Source organism: Carlito syrichta, unplaced genomic scaffold (genome assembly GCF_000164805.1).
Source record: "Carlito syrichta isolate Samal-C Ts95f unplaced genomic scaffold, Tarsius_syrichta-2.0.1 Scaffold309088, whole genome shotgun sequence".
NCBI lineage: Eukaryota > Metazoa > Chordata > Mammalia > Primates > Tarsiidae > Carlito > Carlito syrichta.
Genome location: NW_007253184.1, coordinates 998703 through 1017272, shown reverse-complemented (window position 1 = coordinate 1017272; position 18570 = coordinate 998703). Strand labels below are relative to the sequence as shown.

Below are 18570 nucleotides of genomic sequence, written 5' to 3'. Positions count from 1 at the left end.
AGGAATGAAAGACAGAAGAAGTGACAGGATATCACTTTTGTGATGAAGTTATAAGAAAACTTGGAAACCCATCTTGGGCATTCTCTGGTCTGTTTACATCACTTGCCCTGAGAGAAGTCAGCTGTCATGTGGTATTGCAACCCTGTGGAAATGCCCATATAGCAAGAAACTGAGATTTGTCAACAGCCACACAAACGAACCTGAAACAGATTCTCATACACCCTTTCCCCAGATGAGTGTTCAGATGTGACTACAGCCCAGTCAATAGCTTGATGCAATTTCATGAGAGACCTTTACCCAGAGGCTCCCAGCTAAGCCATATACAGATCTCTCACCCAGCAGACATTGTAAAATGACAAATGCTTGTTGTTTTACCATTAACTTTTAGTGTAATTTGTCCATCTGCAATAGATAACTACGCTGATTTAATTTTAATATTGCATTTCTTTAGTTTGTTTTAATCCTGAATAGTCCTCTGAACATTCTTTACATTACATGTGTTATTTTGAAACAAAAGTTTGAAGTGACCAGACCACTTTTCTTATTGAATGCCCATATTATCATAGGCCTACTTATGTCATTGTTCCCTTGCAGGGACATTTAATTTGTTGCTGTATCTTTGTACTTCCTATAAACTAAAAGTTATGTCAAAAGGCTTCATTAGAGCAAAGCTTAACACTGTTGGCAAGATCATATCACAGATGATGCTGTGTACTTCATAAAGCACTACATGAGGAGCCACAGGATATCAGGTTGTTCCCACTATTAGTGATGCTAAGTTTAATGCTGTGTTTGACGTGGTGACCATCCCTTCTCTAATGTACAGGTCCCTCTCTCCCCTTTGCAATTAGCAAGTAATTTCCTAACACACCATTAAATGCTGCAAACTGCCTTTGCTCAGTAATGCAAGGAGAACCCCATCTGTCTGGAGACAAGCCCCAGCACCAGTGAGGCAGTCAAATGACTTTTTTTTTTTTTTTTTTTTTTTGCCAAAAAGCCACAGTCAAATGTTTCCTATTTTTTCACATAAGGATTATGAAATACACTTCTCTGTTGAAGAACAATAAGCCTTTCTATAATACGTAAAGGTAAACAAGAGTAAAAGATTTGGCAATCTAAGATTCTAAACGACTTTAGGAATTTGAGCTCCTTTGACAATTTGCTGCCATTTATTCTATAATACAAGTATTAAACACTCACATATTAAAATTTTTCAGTATAAGAGTAAAAGGAGTCATCACTGACTTTTCCAATAATTCAGATATATATTCTCCAGATGATGAAAAGTAGTTGTTCACAGTCTCAAAAGTCTGACATTACCCTAATTTGTCAAGTTCTTATTATCATAAACAAAAAGTTTCTCAGGTACCAGAGAAAAATTGTGCTTTCTCAGGTATCCAGTTGTCTGATTCAATGTGATAGTCTGATTCTAAACTTCCTTAGCTATTCCAGAAATTTGAAAGAAAATGAAGAAATTCAACCACCACAGAAACAGAATTTTTGACAAAGTCAGTTTTCTTATTTCATAAGATGGCACTTTTTAAAGTTAGAAAGTGAGTAATAAGGCAGGGAAAAATAAAGCAATATAATTTTTTCTTTTTAACATAATTAATACAGAATCATCATGATCTTCCTTTTAATGTTAAAATGGAGTTTCTGCTTTCTGCCCCCTAGAAAGAGTAGTTACTGTAGTCCAATGATAAACTACCTCTGCACCCATGAGTTAATAAGCCCAAGTTGAAATTTAGTGAAACATTATCTCCAGCAATTAAGAGTATCCAAAATATAATACTATCTTTTTTCCACTGAAGGATCCTCAAAGAAGACAACCACACATTCCACAGAACTATTTCAGGTCGAGAAGTCCCTGCATAACCAAGTTATTGCTGATTCTGAGCTATTAGTTAAGTTTATGAAAACTAATGTTATTTTCAGTTTAGTTATCTTCATGAATAAAAATTGACCAAAAATACTGCAGAAATAAATAATATTTAATCTTTCAAGTTTTTTTTCATAATTTGTATTTATTTGTGTATCGATTCTGTCCATTGGTTAGTATAAGGAATAGGTTGAATAAAATAAAAGAAATTGGATATTTAGTGCAAACACCTGAATAGCGAGATAACCAACATACATACAATTTTGTCATTTTTCTTTGTTGAATATTTTAGGAAATTTTACCTTATTGATGCAGCCTTAATGTTTATAGACAAGTTAATTCATCAGTCATCACTGGGAAAACTAATTATTTCCCTTAGTGTTAATGGACTGTACAATACAGAGGCTGTCTCTCAGCATAACTGTTGTGGTGGTTTATTTTTTCCTCAGGGGAAACTAAACGAAACTTGTTACTGCAAGTTTGTTCAATTAATCTTGTCTTACAGGCAACAAGAAGGGTAAAATTATTTTGCATCCTATCCATTATGCTATGTTTTAATAAAATGAAAGTTACCTCCCAAATAATAGAGTCTCTTGATTTTTGATGGTTAACAGGTGAAGAGCATAAAGGAAGAAGAACCTTTCCTTCTCCTTTGTTCTGTTCCTGGGAAGGACTTGGGATCTTTTTATTTTCTCTCTCCTGTCCCAGGGACACAGAAGCCACCTGTGGACAGGGTCCCTTCATCCTATTACAAAACTCCAATTTTCCAAATGAGAAAGTCCTGGGAGCTTATCCAGCTGATATAAACATTTAGTATGTCTGAGCTTTCACCATTTTTGAAGACCTAAATATAGTACTTGAGAAAACTACTCAAATTGAGATCTAGCTATCAACTGAGTTGTCACCAGCACTTCCTCAAGCTCCAGAAAGAACAGACATATTTAAGTGAAAGAATCTTGGTTCCCAGAAAGAGTAGTAAATAAATTTTCTGTTTTGCTACATGCTTTATGAAAATAGATTCTTAAAAATTTACACATGACATAGGGTCCATGGCAGTTATATTGGCTTATATTAGAAAGCTATTAGCTCCTTTTGTTGGAGTTTTTAACAGCTACATTTAGAGTAGTGTGTTGTGGGACTCTCCTTATATTTAGCCTAAATTGTTCTATCATAGGCACAATGCTACAGACATTGTCTTTATGTTTTTTCTTTTTTTTTTTTTTTTGAGCTGGAGTCTCACACTGTCACCTAGGTTGGCGTGCAGTGGCACACTCACGGCCACTGCAGCCTCGACCTTCTTGGTTCAGGCAATCTTCCACCTCAGCCTTCCAAGTAGCTGGAACTATAGGTGTGTGCCACCATGTCCAGCTAATTTTTTGACTTACTGTAAATATGAGGTCTCGCTAAGTTACCCGGGCTAATCTTGAACCTCTGAGCACCGCACTGTTTTAGAACTGTACCCCGAGTGGGCATCAGGTTCACTGCCTTGTGTTTATGGAATCCACCAGCTTCCTCTTTCATCTCTAATTTGTTTTATTTTTCTCTTCCATATCATCAACTGCTGAGCAATCACAGATGAAGGCTAGACTTGGAGATTTTAATCTTGAGATTTTAGGGATGGGATGATTTTTGACCCTTAATGACTCACCCTCCTCAGCTCTTGTCTCCAGTTCCCACTAGATTAATTTAAAGAATGAATAGCTAAAGGCCTGACACCTGCTCAAAGGCTTCTAACATCTTTCTGCCATCCACCAAATTAAGTTCAGATGACTCCCATTGGAATTTCCATGGGAAATATGAGAGCAGGAATTTGATGGACTGAGGGTGACGTGTCAGACAGCTGCTACAAGCATGGGAGACTGGCAGGGGCACACCCAGGACCCTCTAAAGGTATCATCAGTTGAATTTTCCCATCTTTGTGCTTTTGCTTAGGGTGTTCCTTTACCTACAATGCACTTCTTCCTGTTAGAAAAAATTTAATGTTAAATCCTATCTTGATCTTCTGTCCAATTGAAACACCTACAGAGCTTTGTTTACTTTTTTCCTCAGAGAATTTATTTTTATTTTTCTTATTATTTTTGCTCTTCCCTCATTATTCCTCTGATTATCAAAAATCAAATAATAGGAAGAAAGGGGGAAAGCCAGTAGAATCTGAAAAATGACAAAAATCATGCAGGTGTGAGTCAGTGATTTCCAAAATATAAAACCACTTACTCTATTTGGTCTTTATTAATTTGTCTAATTAATTTCCAGCCCGTGCAAAAAAAAAAAGTGCATATGTGTTCCACTCACAATCAGTTTTAACTACTTCTAGTATGAATGACTAATGTTATGGCTATAGTGACCTATTCTTACAAATCAGAGTGAATTAGCATTTTCTGGTAGGATGGAATAGAATAAAAAATTGAAAACCATTAATATGGGAGAAATTGCATTGACTATGTAGATTGAAGCCCGCAAACCTGAGAAAAATTCTTTTTATCCAAATTATGAGTGCTACTCAAATGATCATTTGTCATCTTAAACACCTTTACTTTCACAAGTTTTAGACAGTAATCCAGTAATTCTTATTTATTTGATTTATGTCATGCCTGTATCCACCAAAAAAGAAAATGATTTATGACATCAAAATATAAATAAAACTAGATAAAGAACATTTAAAATATCAAAAATAAAAATTTCAGAGGAGAAAAAAGTGCATACTGGACTCCTCACACTAGAGTTATCCTAATTGAATGTTAGATTTTAGACTAATTTTCTCTCAACTAAGGCAGTAATTGGAATGTAATTTACAATGCCTGGCTGACTAAATTATTCACTTTTATCAGGAGACATTGCAACTATTGTCCCAGTGACAAAACCTATAAGAAATTTATCACATGGATATAAAAATTCTGTATAACATAACCACCAATTTATCTGAATAAATTCTTATACAAGTTAGAGAGAGACATTTAAGAGCAATTTCTACAGTTCTTTGGAACACTATCATAGTCCAGGACTTTAGACATTGATGCCCTAACTATTCCAAAACAGAATTTAGAAAACGTAAAAATACATATATATATATATATCAAGTAGTCACCACTGGGCCTTAACCTGTCTCTCTCAAACATCAAAATGTTTCAGGAAACTTTCAACGATTTCTAGGTAAAGTAAATTCATGGATGAATTTTCTGACATATGTCAGAAATGTCAGAAGTTGATGATGTTGAGTAGAGAGGTACACTCGAGTTTTATATACTGGGTATGAAGACAACAGAAATGACCTTCCACTGAAAAAAATTGGAAGACTATGGCTTATATTAAAATTAGTTCTTGAGCTTGAAATGCTAGTTCAAGGTTATCACTTTGTATTTGAAAGTGATTCCACTGCTGTTAGTTTCATTCTGCATACTATATAGAAGAAATGGATAGAATTGTTTAATAAATTGCATTGTATTTTTTTCCACTCTAAAAGCATGGATATATTCACCAGAACACTACCATCTGTTCAAAAGTTTCCAAATTTTAATTTTAAACTGTTATCCTAAAAGTGCAGTGAAAAAAATAAGTGAAACCCACTTTAATCTGAAATATACTGCAAAGCTACAGAAAATTTTAGAAAAAGAAAAGATTCGTGCCTTCCCATAATAATCAGCCTCTTAACAATCTTGCTAAGGGTGAGAACAACCTTTTGTCTTTTCATGAGGGTGTGGCACTAGTCCTTCTCCTTAAGCTAATATACTTGAATTCCAAACGCTAACAGGAGAAATAAATATTTCTATTAACCACGTGCAAGAATTTATGTCTGTAATCCCAGCACTTTGGGAGCCTGAGGCAGGAGAGTGCTGGAGTCCGAGACCAGCCTGGGCAACATAGTGAGACTTCATCTCTACAAAAAATGCAAAAATTAGCTGGATGTGGTGGCATGTGCCTGTAGTTCTAGCTACTTGGGAGACTGAGGTAGAAGACTGAAGCAGAAGGATCGCTTGAGCCCAGGTCAATGCTGCAGTAAACCAGGATTGCACTACTACACTTCAGTCTGGACAACAGTGAGACTCTGTCTTGAAAGAAAAAGTCTAACATATTGCTTACTTGTCCTCATTTTATCTGGTTTTAATTTTAAAAAGTGATTCCCATTTTTTTTTCATCTCAGGATCCCATTATACTCCTAAGAATTTGCTTTATATGGGTTATGTCTATCGACATTTAACATTAGATAGTGAAACTGAAAATTTTGTCAAACAAAAATATACAAGCACACACTCTATTAGCTATTTTAGCCTCTAGAAAACTCCAGTATAATTTTGTGAGGCAATGACTTTGAAAAGGATAGTTATGACTTCATGGATTCCCCCTAAATATTGTCAAGAATGCCTGTGGATACCAACATCATACTTTGAGAACCACCACTAACAAAGGAAAAATAAGCTACACGTAAAATAAACACTGAGAGTAGAGAGATGATTCATACTCCAGGCATGTACATATGTCTTAACGTTGTCCCCTGGGAAGGATACACTAGCTGAATGCACAGCACAAGAGAAAATACAGGGGAATGGCCACAGTGGAATAACTTACAGCTACTAGCCCCCTAGATCTTTCCTATATTTTAATTATGAACCTAGGCAAGCTACACTCTCATCTAGATTAAATTATCTCCAGAACTGGACTAGGAGAAACTCTGGTGGAACACAGGGCATTAACCCATCTGGCAGTCACTGATTTCATTATGACCCATGGAACGTGTATCCCTTACATCAGAGATGTCTTTGCATATTGTGCAGGACAACCTATGGGGCTGATAAAGAAAAATATTACAAATTCTATTTATTTATGTTTATGTTAACTTTTCTTCTTTATTTAGTACCCTTTGTTCAAAATCTCCCTATTTCCCTCACCCCAAACCCCTGGGAACTCTCATTCTACTTTCTGTTTTTATGGGGTCTACTTTTTTAGGTTCTCCATGTAAGTGGGATCATGCAATAATTATCTTTCTGTGCCTGGTTTATTTCACTTAGCATAATGTCCTTAAGCTTCATTCATGTTGTTGCATATGGTAAAATTTCCTTTTTTTAAGGATGAATATACCACATTTTCTTTATCCATTCATCTGTTGATGGACACTTAGGTTGATTTCATATTTTGGCTATTGTGAATATACTACAGTGAACATGGGAGTGTAGACATCTTTTCAATATATTGATTTTGTTTCTTTTGGCTATATATCCAGAACTGGGATTACTGGATCATATAGTAGGTTTTGTTTTAATTTTTTGAGGAAATTGTATTCTGTTTTCCCTAATGGCTGTACCAATTTACATTCTCACCAATAATATATAAGGATTCCCTTGTGTCCATATTCTCACAAATGCTTATTTTTTCCTTTTTTGGAAAACAACCATTCTAACAGGTGTGAGGTGATATCTCACTGTGATTTGATATACATTTTTCTGCTTATTAGTGATGCTAAAAAATTTCTCATAAATCTGTTGGCCATTTGTACATCTTCTTTTGAAAATGTCTATTCAGATCCTTTGCCCATTTTAAAACCAGGATATTTGTTTTCTTGTTATTGATTTGAATTTTTTACATATTTTGGATAGTGATCCTTTATCAGATGTATGATTTGTAAATACTTTCACCCATCTGTAGGTTGACTTGTCACTCTATAGATTGTCTCCTTGCTCTACAGAAACTACCTAGTTTAATACAATCCTACTTGTCTATGTTTGCTTTTGTTGCCTATGCTTTTTGTGTCATATCTAAAATATAAAAATAAAAAAATCATTGTCCAGACCAAGTTTAAAAAGTTATTTTCCTATGCTTTCTTCTAAAAGTTTTAGAGTTTTCGTTCTTACTTCAAATGTTTAAGCCATTTTGAGTTGATTTTGTATACAGTATGAGATATGTTTCCAATTGTATTCTGTATTTGAGTATCCAGTCTTGCTAGTACTGCATATTGAAGAGGCTGTCTTTCACCTGTTGTGTGTTTTTTGGAACCTTTCTTGAAAATCAACTGATCATAAAAGCAAGGATTTATTTCTGGGCTCTCTATATCATGTTTAATGTTTTAGCTTTTCATGAATCTTATTTTGAGTATATGTTAGTTCAGCTACACAGGTATTTAATTTGTAAAGTAATATAAATATATTGCTCAATGTGTGTCCTAAAAATTTTATTATGGGGTGTGCACTCAAAATGATTTGCAGACTGTGCAATTTTATTTGACTTAAATGTTTTACCAAATAAATAAAGAAGACTGACAATACCAAATGCCAGCTAGGACCTGGAATAATCCTCTTTCATAATTTTGTCAAAGTATAAATTGGCTCAGCCACTCTGGAAAGTTATATGGCACTACCTATAAAAGTTAAATATATGTCTCTTCTATGACTCAAAAATTTTATTTTCAGGTATGTACTTAAGAGAAAGGAAGGCAGACATTCACCAAAATATATGCTCAGATATGTTTCCAGCAGTTTTATTTATTAAAGTCCCAGACTGGAAATAACCCAAATGCCCATTGTCAGTAAAATGGGTAAACAAATTGTGGTATATTTATATAAGAGAATGCTCCAAAGAATAGTAAAGATTTAACTATTGATACACACAGCAAAAGGTATGACTGTCCTAGACATAATATTCAGCAGAAGAAACCAGACACAGAAGAATACATACTACATGATTCCATTATTTTGAAGTTGAAAAACAGGCAAAACTAATCTATGATGGTAGAACTCAGTACAGTGGTTACCTTTGGCAGAAGAGATTAATGGGGAGGGGGCTAAAGGGCTTTCAAAAGAACTAGAAATGCCTTGTATCTTGATCTGAGTATTGTTTGCATAAGTACATAAACACATAAGCAATTATTGACCAATACTGGTTTTTTTTTTGAGCTGGAGTCTCACTCTGTAGCCCAGACTGGAGTGCAGTGGTACGCTCCCGGCCACTGCAAACTGGACCTACTGGGCTCCGGCAATCCTTCCGCCTTAGCCTTCCAAGTAGCTGGAACTACAGGCGTACACTACCATGCCCAGCTAATTTTTGATTTATTGTAGAGATGAGGTCTCATCAAGTTACCCGGGTGGGTCTTGAACCCATGGGCTCAGGCAATCCAACTCACCTTGGCCTCCCAAAGCACTGGAATTACAGGCTGAGCCACTGAGCCTGACCTGACCAACGCTTTTAAGATTTGTGCATTTTAAATTATTATAATGCAATAAAATACTTATTGTAAAAGTTATAGCCATATAACTAACTAGGTAAAAGTTGCACATAAATAGGAAAGTATGACGAGCAAAATCTTCAAAGAGATATAAGTAGGTATCTGACATTAAGTCTCTTTGGAAAGTGACATTACAATAATTTTTCTTTCCATTTTTTAGAGTTTTTATTAAATATATGTTTTATTTTAACATACAGGTTAAAAATAAAATAAATTAGAAAGTGTTTTATTTAAAAACAAAAGCTATTTGAAACCAATACAAAGATGTCAATTATGTTTTAATTGTCATGATCATGAAGCTTTTAATTCTCAATGATTATGAATGCATTCTTGACTTTGGCTCTCCTCAAGTTATTACTTTTTTCCTGGAGCATCAAGGTCTTTCACTACCGTGTTATTCCAGTGGGGTTCACCTTCTAATTCTTTGTCTTAAGCACAGAACCGCAGCTTCAAATAAACTCCAGATCTATCCCAATGTGCCTGTGAGATGGTGTAGCTTATTTCTCTGGTATGCATTCTGGCTCCTTCACCAACATTCCATTCCAGCTACAGGATCATGCACTATCCTAGACTCTGTTGTCTTTTTCCGATTCTTCAAACACTACCTCTGTTTGTTTTATCACAAGCAGCTTCAACTAACTCTGGAGAGATCAAATTAATAGGTGTTGGTGGCAGCAGGGTAAGATGAGCCAGGTGAGACCAGGATAAGAAATACAGACACGTTGATGGATCAAAAGAGTAGGGTATGCAGAAACATGGACATAATGGAGCTTGGTGACAAAGCCAGCATTGAAGGACAGATATGTAGAGGCTGTGACTTCCAGAGAACAAAGATCCAGAAAATGAATAAGACAGATCAAACATGTCCTTGCCACTAAGACCAGAAGAAAAAAAGGTCAAATAATGGAATACTAAATACTTCAGGTCTACTCTATTGTATTATAAGTTGAGCATCCCTGACTCAAAAATTTTAAATACAAAATACAAAACGTTTTGAGCAGTGACATAATGCCACAAGTAGAAAAGTCCATGCCAGACCTCCTGTACACAAACTTTGTTTACTGTACAAAATTATTTAAAATATCATATAAAATTCCTTCAGGTTATACGTCTAAGGTGTATGTGAATGAATGAATGAATGTCATGCTTAGACTTGGGTCTCATCCCAAGAGCCCTCATTATATATAGGTAAATATTCTAAAATTTAAAAAAAAATCCAAGATCTGAAATACTCTGGTCCCAAACATTTTGCATAAAAGATACTCAATCTGTACCACATAATTGCCAACCCCAGATTCTCCTTTGAATATCTCTGTCTTCAATTGTATGAAAAAAGAAACTTCTTAAGTATGGATAAAGACTGTCAGACACACTTCAGATTAAAAAAAAAAAAAAAAGGAAGATATACTGGTATAAAAGGGTCAAAAGTTGGGCCTTTCCAAAGAGTTCTTATTTTGTCCAAACAAGGTAATTTATGCTCTAACCTATAAATGAGTGGAAACTTCATATAAAAATAAAAATTATTTTCACTTTATTCCTTTACTGACAATTTTTTTAACATTATGTGCTTTTAGCATTTATTTTCTTCATAACCTCATGGGCAGTTCCATTTTTGAAGTTCATAGTTACACCTTATTCATGACATTGCTTTTTGGTAGCGCATACATTTATGAGCAGCTGTTTCCAATTATGAAGCACACAAAGAGCAAAATTCAGACAAACATTTCTGATGAGCATCATGAGAACTAAGAATTTCAATTGCTTCCATTAAACCAGATGTTGATAGATTAGGTTTACAAAAACAAGATCAAATTTCTCACTAGTTTTATATTGTTCTCATTTTTCTGTACTTTATAATAAAATGTCATGCCAAGTATATACACGAACTATTTTACATCATTTATGTGTGCCCCAATACAATTACTATTTACTTGATGCAGCCCAGGGAAGCCAACTTTATTGACAATTAACAAGAACTTTTGAAATCAAACTTCTGGTTACTTGGGTTTTGGTTTGTTTAAAAAAACAGGATCGTATGATACACTGTAGTATAGTCGGATGGTTGTGAGATTCATACAGAAAAAACTATTTAATGAACTCAACTATGTGCTTTGAGATGCCAGAACAATCTAACAAGAGTTACGGAGAAGAAACATTAGTTACAGAATTTTTAAAAACTTCTTTTCTGAAAAGATTGATTTTTGATTGTTGTTAAATGGAGCATATCTTATATAATTATATTAGATGGCTTCAAATTGAAATTAAAAAACTGTTCAGTGTTAGAGACCAATTGGCTAGGTGTTAGAATTCTGACAATCAGAAAGAGTAAGACTCCGGGAGGACTATCATTAGTAAGATATACATCCTTAATCTGGGCTAAATAAATTGAAAAAACCTATTCTAGAGGATACGCCAATGTTTACATATTGTTTTTTCTTATCATCTAATACAAAAGTTAATTTTGATGTGTTTATATATATTAACAAAATTTGATTTGGGCTAATTCTATATGTTCAATATGGAATTCTTGATATTTTCAAGTGGCCCAATCATTGCTACTACATTCTTAGCATACCTTCCTCCACCTGCTAGGATAGGTGTCTGACTTAGAATTCAAGTTGGATATATTTAACACAGCAGAATATACTGGTTTAAGTGAAAACAATTTTGATTACTTGTTGTTTATATTGTTTTACCTTTAAAAAGCTATTGGCTGAGGTGAGTGGATGGCCTGAGCCCGCGGGTTCGAGACCCGCCTGGGCAGCAAGACCTCATCTCTATAATAAAAATAAAAAAATCAGCTGGGCGTGGTAGCGCATGCCTGTAATTCCAGCTACTCAGAAGGCTGAGGCGGAAGGATCACCGGAGCCCAGCAGGTCGAGGCTGCGGTGACTGGGAGCGGCCACTGCACTCCAGTCTGGGCGACAGAGTGAGATTCCAACTCAAAAAAAAAAAAAAAAGAAAAGCTATTGACTGCACTTCTACAAATAAATGTATTGATTTATAAATAATGAGAGAATTATTAAGAATGAGATATTATTGAGAATGCAAGAGAAAGAAGGAGGAAGAAGAGAAGGAAGGAATAAAGAAAGCTAATGCCATTTAGAATAATATTTACTAACTTAACTAAAGACAAGTCGATAGCTTCTTTATGGTTAGACAAGTCAACAGCTTTTCACTTGTTGGTTAGTCTTGCAGTATTTTGTCCTATTTTTATCCAGACAAGATTGAAATATAAAAATTTAAAACTAATAACAACATCTGTCATTCCGGGGTGCTCCAAACGCCAGGACATACTATTAAGAAGCAATGCCACTTCTAAGTATTCAGAGTTCAAGTTACATAAAACCAAAAGAGAGTTGAAATTTGGGGGGGGTTTTATTAAATCAATATTTTTTATTATGGTTTTATGGGGTACAGTTAAGGGTTAGGTGTACAATTACGTTTCATTCAGGCACCCTGTTGATAAGAGGTGTTTCCCCTTCCCCAGAGAGATATTTGCTACTGTTAATCCCATCCCCCTTCCCCCCATAGTTTCCCAGTACTGTCAGTCATTTTCTTACAGTATTACATTGGATTTCAAGGTCCATTATATGAGTGAGAACATGTGATACTCGGATCTTTGTTTCTGTGAGAGGTCACTCAGTATTATAGACTCTAGTTCCATCCAGGTTGCTGCGAAATTCATGATTTTGTTCTTTTTATGGCTGCATAGTATTCCATCGTGTATATGTACCACATTTTTTTAATCCAGTCCTCTTTTGATGGGCAGTATGGTTGTTTCCAGGTTCTTGCTATCGTGAACAATGCTGCGATAAACATACGTGTGCAGGTATCTTTTTTACAGAGTGATTTGAGTTCTTCAGGGTATACTCCCAGTAGGGGGATTGCGGGGTCATATGGGAGGTTGATATTTAGAGCTTTTAGGAATCGCCACACTGCTTTCCACAGAGGTTGCACTAGTTTACACTCCCACCAACAGTGTAGAAGTGTTCCCTTTTCGCCACACCCTCTCCAGCAGCTGTTATTTTTTGAGTTGCTGATAATTGCCATTCTGACTGGAGTTAGGTGGTATCTCAGTGTGGTTTTGATTTGCATCTCCCTGATGATTAGTGAGGTTGAACATTTCTTCATGTGTTTGTTGGCTGCTCGGATGTCCTCTTTTATGAAGTGTCTGTTTATATCTTTTGCCCATTTGATAATGGGGTTGTTTGTTTTTTTCTTTTCAGCATGTTTGAGTTCCTTGTAGATCCAGGATGTTAAGCCTTTGTCAGACCTGGTGTTGGCAAATATTTTTTCCCAGTCTGTAGGCTGTCTCCCTGCTCTCTTGATGGTTTCGTTGGCCTTGCAGAAGCTTGTCAGTTTAATGAGGTCCCACTTGTCTATCTTCTGTCTTATGACCTGTGGGTTTCGGGTTTTGTTCAGGAACCAGTGCCAGTTCCGATTTCCATGAGGGTATTTCCTTCATTTTCTAAGGTTCTTATGGTTTGAGGTTTTACATTTAGGTCTCTGATCCATTTGGAGTTAATCTTTGTGCATGGGGATAGATAGGGGTCCTGTTTCAATCTTCTGCATGTGGTCAGTCACTTTTCCCAGCACCATTTACTGAATAGGTTCTCCTCTCCCCAGTGATAGGTGGTGGAGGCCTTGTCGAAGATGAGTTGAAATTCGTAAAATATTAGAATGCTCTGGATTTAAAGTTCTTAGATTTTAATATATTTCTTTTTATTGAATAGCTTTAAATCTTGATCATGTTTGTATTAGATTTATTTATGTATTTAATTTATTTAAAAAAGAAAACACACAAATCCATCCTCCAAGGCAACTTTGATTTATCTTTGTTTACACAACAAACCAGAGCACTTAAGACATTTTTTTCCCAGCAAGAGATGCAATATTTACCCATTGGACCTCTTCCAGCCAACTGGGAAAACAGAATTTCCTTGAAAAGTACTGAATAATTTTAAATATTCTATATGTATTTCTAGGATAACTAAAGTTATGCTGCTTAATTGGGATCCTTCTGGGATTTGGCATAAATATTCAATCAGTTATTATCTATATACAAAATAAATAATAAAATTACATGATTATCAGATTCAAAGAAAAGATCATCTCCCCTCTATTTTTCAAATTACTTTTTAAAATCTCAGATTCCTTTCACATATGGATAGATAATGTACATACACATACACACAAACATAGACACTAAAGCCAAAGTTATACATTAGAATTTTTTCCAATGATTGAAATGTATTGAGAAATCCATTTCTAAGATATTTTACAATTATTTTTACTTGTTATGATTTTTTTTCACATATTCAACAATTGATACTACTTTTTTACCACATAAAAAAAGAAATTTTAAACACTTTGTTCTATTTCTCTTCCTCTAACATTACCCTTTTTAAGGAAATTGGCCTGATAAAGAAACAGAACAAGGACCTTGGGATTGGGTCTGGTTTTGAAGCTAGTTATGTGATGCTGAGAAAATTGCCAATTTTCATGATCCTAGTTACTTCCTCAGTAAAATGGAGAAAACACCAACTTCCTTAAAGGATTTTGTAAAAATTGAGTGTAAGCCATGTGTGTAAAGTGGCAGGTACAAGCTGCTCTGGTTTGGGTTCTTTTTTTTTACCCTGATCTCCCTCACTGCTTTGAAAACACACGGTGGGCAGGGAATGTTCATAACTCAGCCTATAGTTCCACCAAGACACAGAGTGCCTTGGCTCCTTCCCTTGTCCCTTCCCCTTCCCCTTCTCTTTCCTTTCCATGTGGGTTTTCTCTGATCCTTGGAAAGAGGCAGAAAATCTGATTCTTCCTGCCAAATAACAATGCCCTCCCCTCCTCTCCCTTCCCTTCCCTTCACTTTCCCTTCCCTTCCTTCTCCTCTTCTTTCTTTTCCTTTCCATGTAATGGGCTTTCCCTACTCTCAGACAGAGGCAGAAAATCAGGATGGTACTCATGCTGCTACCATCCTGATTCTAAGTATTCCTTTAAGAGTTCACCTTGGCGAAGTCATATTGGTAAATAAACTATGATTAGCTTTATTCCAAGGGCAAACAAAAGTAAACGAGGCCCTATAATGCTCATTCTACCTCGTTTAATAGAGTCTAAGTAAGAACAGGTCCTGCTTACAGACCACTGCCCTGTGTTTGAGGAGCTCAAGGGCAGAAAAGAACAAAGGAGTCACAAACACAAGGTCTGAATGTCTACAGAAGATTCTGGTCCATTGTTGTGAGTCATGTAATATTCATTTTATTTTTATTTTTATTTTTTTAATTTTTAATTTTAAATACTTGGGGTACAATTCAGGGTTGGGTATACAAATGTTCATTATGCAGGTACCCTTGTTGATGAGGTGTGCTTCCCCTCCCCTGGCAGTTTCCCACTACTGCCAATCCCGCCCCCACTCTCCCCTGGCAATTTCCCACTACTGTCAATCCCTTTCGAGGTCCACTTATGAGTGAGAACATGTGATACTCAGTTCTTTGTTTATGTGATAGATCATTCTATGAAAAAGATACCTGCACGTGCATGTTTATTGCAGCATTACTTACAATTTTAATATTCATTTTAAAAATAATGGTACCTGCTGACATACTGGTGGTGGATTTCCAAACAACTGAAAGCCCCTCCACTGAGACTATGTAATTCTAAGACATTATTATTTATTTCGAGTGATAGCTGATATATGATTACTGAGCATTTATTTGAGAACATCTTCTAGGAAAGGTGAGAGGAAGGAAAACACTACTAAGTTTTGGAAGAAGGGCACTGACAAGGAAAAAATGGTAAATGGAAACCCAGGCACACCAGGAATAAAGTCAACCCACTGCTGAAATCTCCAGGCCGAGTAAATGCCTGTTTGATAAGGACAACAATGTGAAGACACTAGTATTTGAGTACCCATCATTTACTGAGGCAGTATAGAGTAAAGTTTAAGAGTATCAGTTCTAGAGTCATGGCTCTATCCCTAACTAGCTGTGTAGTTTAATTAACTCTTTGGCCTTACCATCCTCATCTTATATGGAAATAATGTTAATATTTATTTTACATATTTTTGTTGAGGGTTAAAAAAATTATTACATCTAAAGTGTTCTGAATAGTGCTTGGCACATGGTCAGTAATGTTTACTAGAATTATCTACTATTTTCTTTAATTCTAATTATGACCCTTCATGGTGGGAGGGCTTCCCATTATTGATTACTGAGCCCCAGTTTAAAGAATCTTACCTAAGGATCACCCAGATACGCTTCATATTAAGTCATACAAATTGTTGCAGTATGTGACATATATTTGTTCTTTATCTTATCTCCTGGATCAGTGATTCTCCAAAATGGTCCCCAGACAAAGCAGCATGAACATCAGCTGAGAACTTGTTAAAAATGCAAATTTTCTGGTTCCGCCCTACATCTGTCATTCAAAATGGATATTACTAGGGTAGCTCTGTGCTTGCTCTTTCCATAGAGAATATAACAATTTCAGCGGGATCCCTAAAAAGTAACCTATAGAAATTATGAAACACTGTAACATACATTTAGTCAAGATTGTCGAGTATTTTACCCTGAAGAGTTTGAAAAAAAGACAGTTGTCATTGTAGGATAGCTGAATTTCAGACTTTGCCTGGGAGCGGGGAGCTGAATCATTATACCACCAATTCTCAGGGTGACATTGGGCAACTCCCACAGCTCAGTTGTCTCATCAGTAGAATAGTTAATATTTCACATTCCATACAACTTTATATTCTGCTTAGAGAACTCTAAATTTCCTCCTGACTATAGTTTTACAAATGTGATAAAATAAAAATATCAAAAACAAAGCGGCCTATTGGATTGAGGTATACAAAAAATTCTAGGTTTTTACGTAGGATCGAAAAAGAAAAAACTTACAAGAGATTTAGAAATTTTACTTCTAAAAGATTGAAAGTAATGACTTGGATGAAATATAGAAAAAAGTTTACATAATATTAAATTAATAATGTAAGAAAGTTGCCTTTGTGGAGAGAAACAAAAAAAATATGTTGCTCAACCACCCTCACTTTAACATACCATAGTGGGGAGCTTCCATTAGAAAAACAAATGCAGGCTGGGCGCCATTGCTCATGCCTGTAATCCCAGCATTTAGGGAGGCCAAGGCAGGAGGATTGCTTGAGCCCAGGAGTTCAAGATCAGCCTAGGCAACATAGTGACATCTCAACTCTTAAAAAAAAAAGGAAAAAATTAACTGGGCATGTGTCATGGGCCTGTAGTCCCAGCTACTCAGAAGGCTGGGGCAAAATAATCGCCTGAGCCCAGAAGGTCAAGGTTGCAGCGAGCCACGATCATTCCATTAGTCTCCACCCTGGGCAACAGTGTGACACCTGACTCAAAACAAAAAACAAAAACAAACAAACAAACCCAACGGTGAACTTGAGTCCATGTATGATGGAATACTCAGACTGGAAATTCAGAAACCAGAGTTTTACTCTAGACTCTGCTTCTTACTAGATGTGAGCTTGTTTTGGTTTCTCTGAGACTCAGTTGCTTCAGCTTCAAAATGTGGAAAGAAATTAAACTACATCACATCACATCTTAGTTTTTCTAAATCTAAAAATTGTTTGATCTTGCTAATCTATCAAACCACAGAGGTGAACTTTTGCATTATTATGCAGGCCCCGGCAGGTTTGGCAGAAATTACCAGATGAGAAAATTATAAATCAATTAAAGAGAAGTTTTAGGATGGTTTGGTTTAAGTATGGCTTATAGGCAGAAGCCAAGTGGTTAACTCAAAATAAAATTATTCTCATAGTAAAGGCCATTCCGATATCAAATGATACTATAAAGTTTCAATACCAGGTCATACTCTTTTCTTAGAGATTATCACTTACTTTGGTAATAAGCATGTGTAAGTAGAATATTTATTAAACTATATGTTAATAGGTATTATTGTTTTAGAAACTAAGAGGAAAAAACAAACTGGACTTGGAGCTCACTCCCTAGTGATGGGGAACTTTACCAGCACAAACACCTACCAGGGTTGCTTTTTTTTTTTTTAAACAAGAAAATCAGGAAAGAAGGAAGAATTACCACAGTAGCTCTATGATTGCCAGAGTTCCACTCATCCTCTCGATACTTTGTATGTATATGCTACTGAGACCCTCATAGGGGGCCATTAGCTTTGAACTTTGGTTATAAATTACCTTACAGCAATCAGGGCTTCCTGGAAAAGATATACCCTTCTGCCTAAAAAAGGCAAACTGTATGGTCAGTAGTTTCTTAACAGCTGGAGAGTCAGGTGGGAACAGATAATCACGAAAATCCTTTAAAGTCCCTGAATTTTAAAATTATTTTTATTGAAAATATAATGTAAAACTCGGAGACTAATAATTTTAATGCTCCTGTTTAACTCAAAGAAGGGAACTCAGACATTTATAATAGTTTTGAGAGCTATCAGATTCTGTTTTCCACCAGAGAAGGCATACTTTTTTTTTTTTTTTTTT

General features: G+C 35.6%; 1 protein-coding gene across 1 annotated transcript in view; it reads right to left on the bottom strand.

Moving 5' to 3' along the window:
• The window catches only part of LOC103269106 (cGMP-dependent protein kinase 1-like), a gene marked incomplete at its 3' end in the record, with an annotated part of 1006822 nt that overhangs the window by 235782 nt on the left and 752470 nt on the right, over positions 1-18570 (bottom strand). The gene's annotated exons all lie outside the window — the stretch shown is intronic.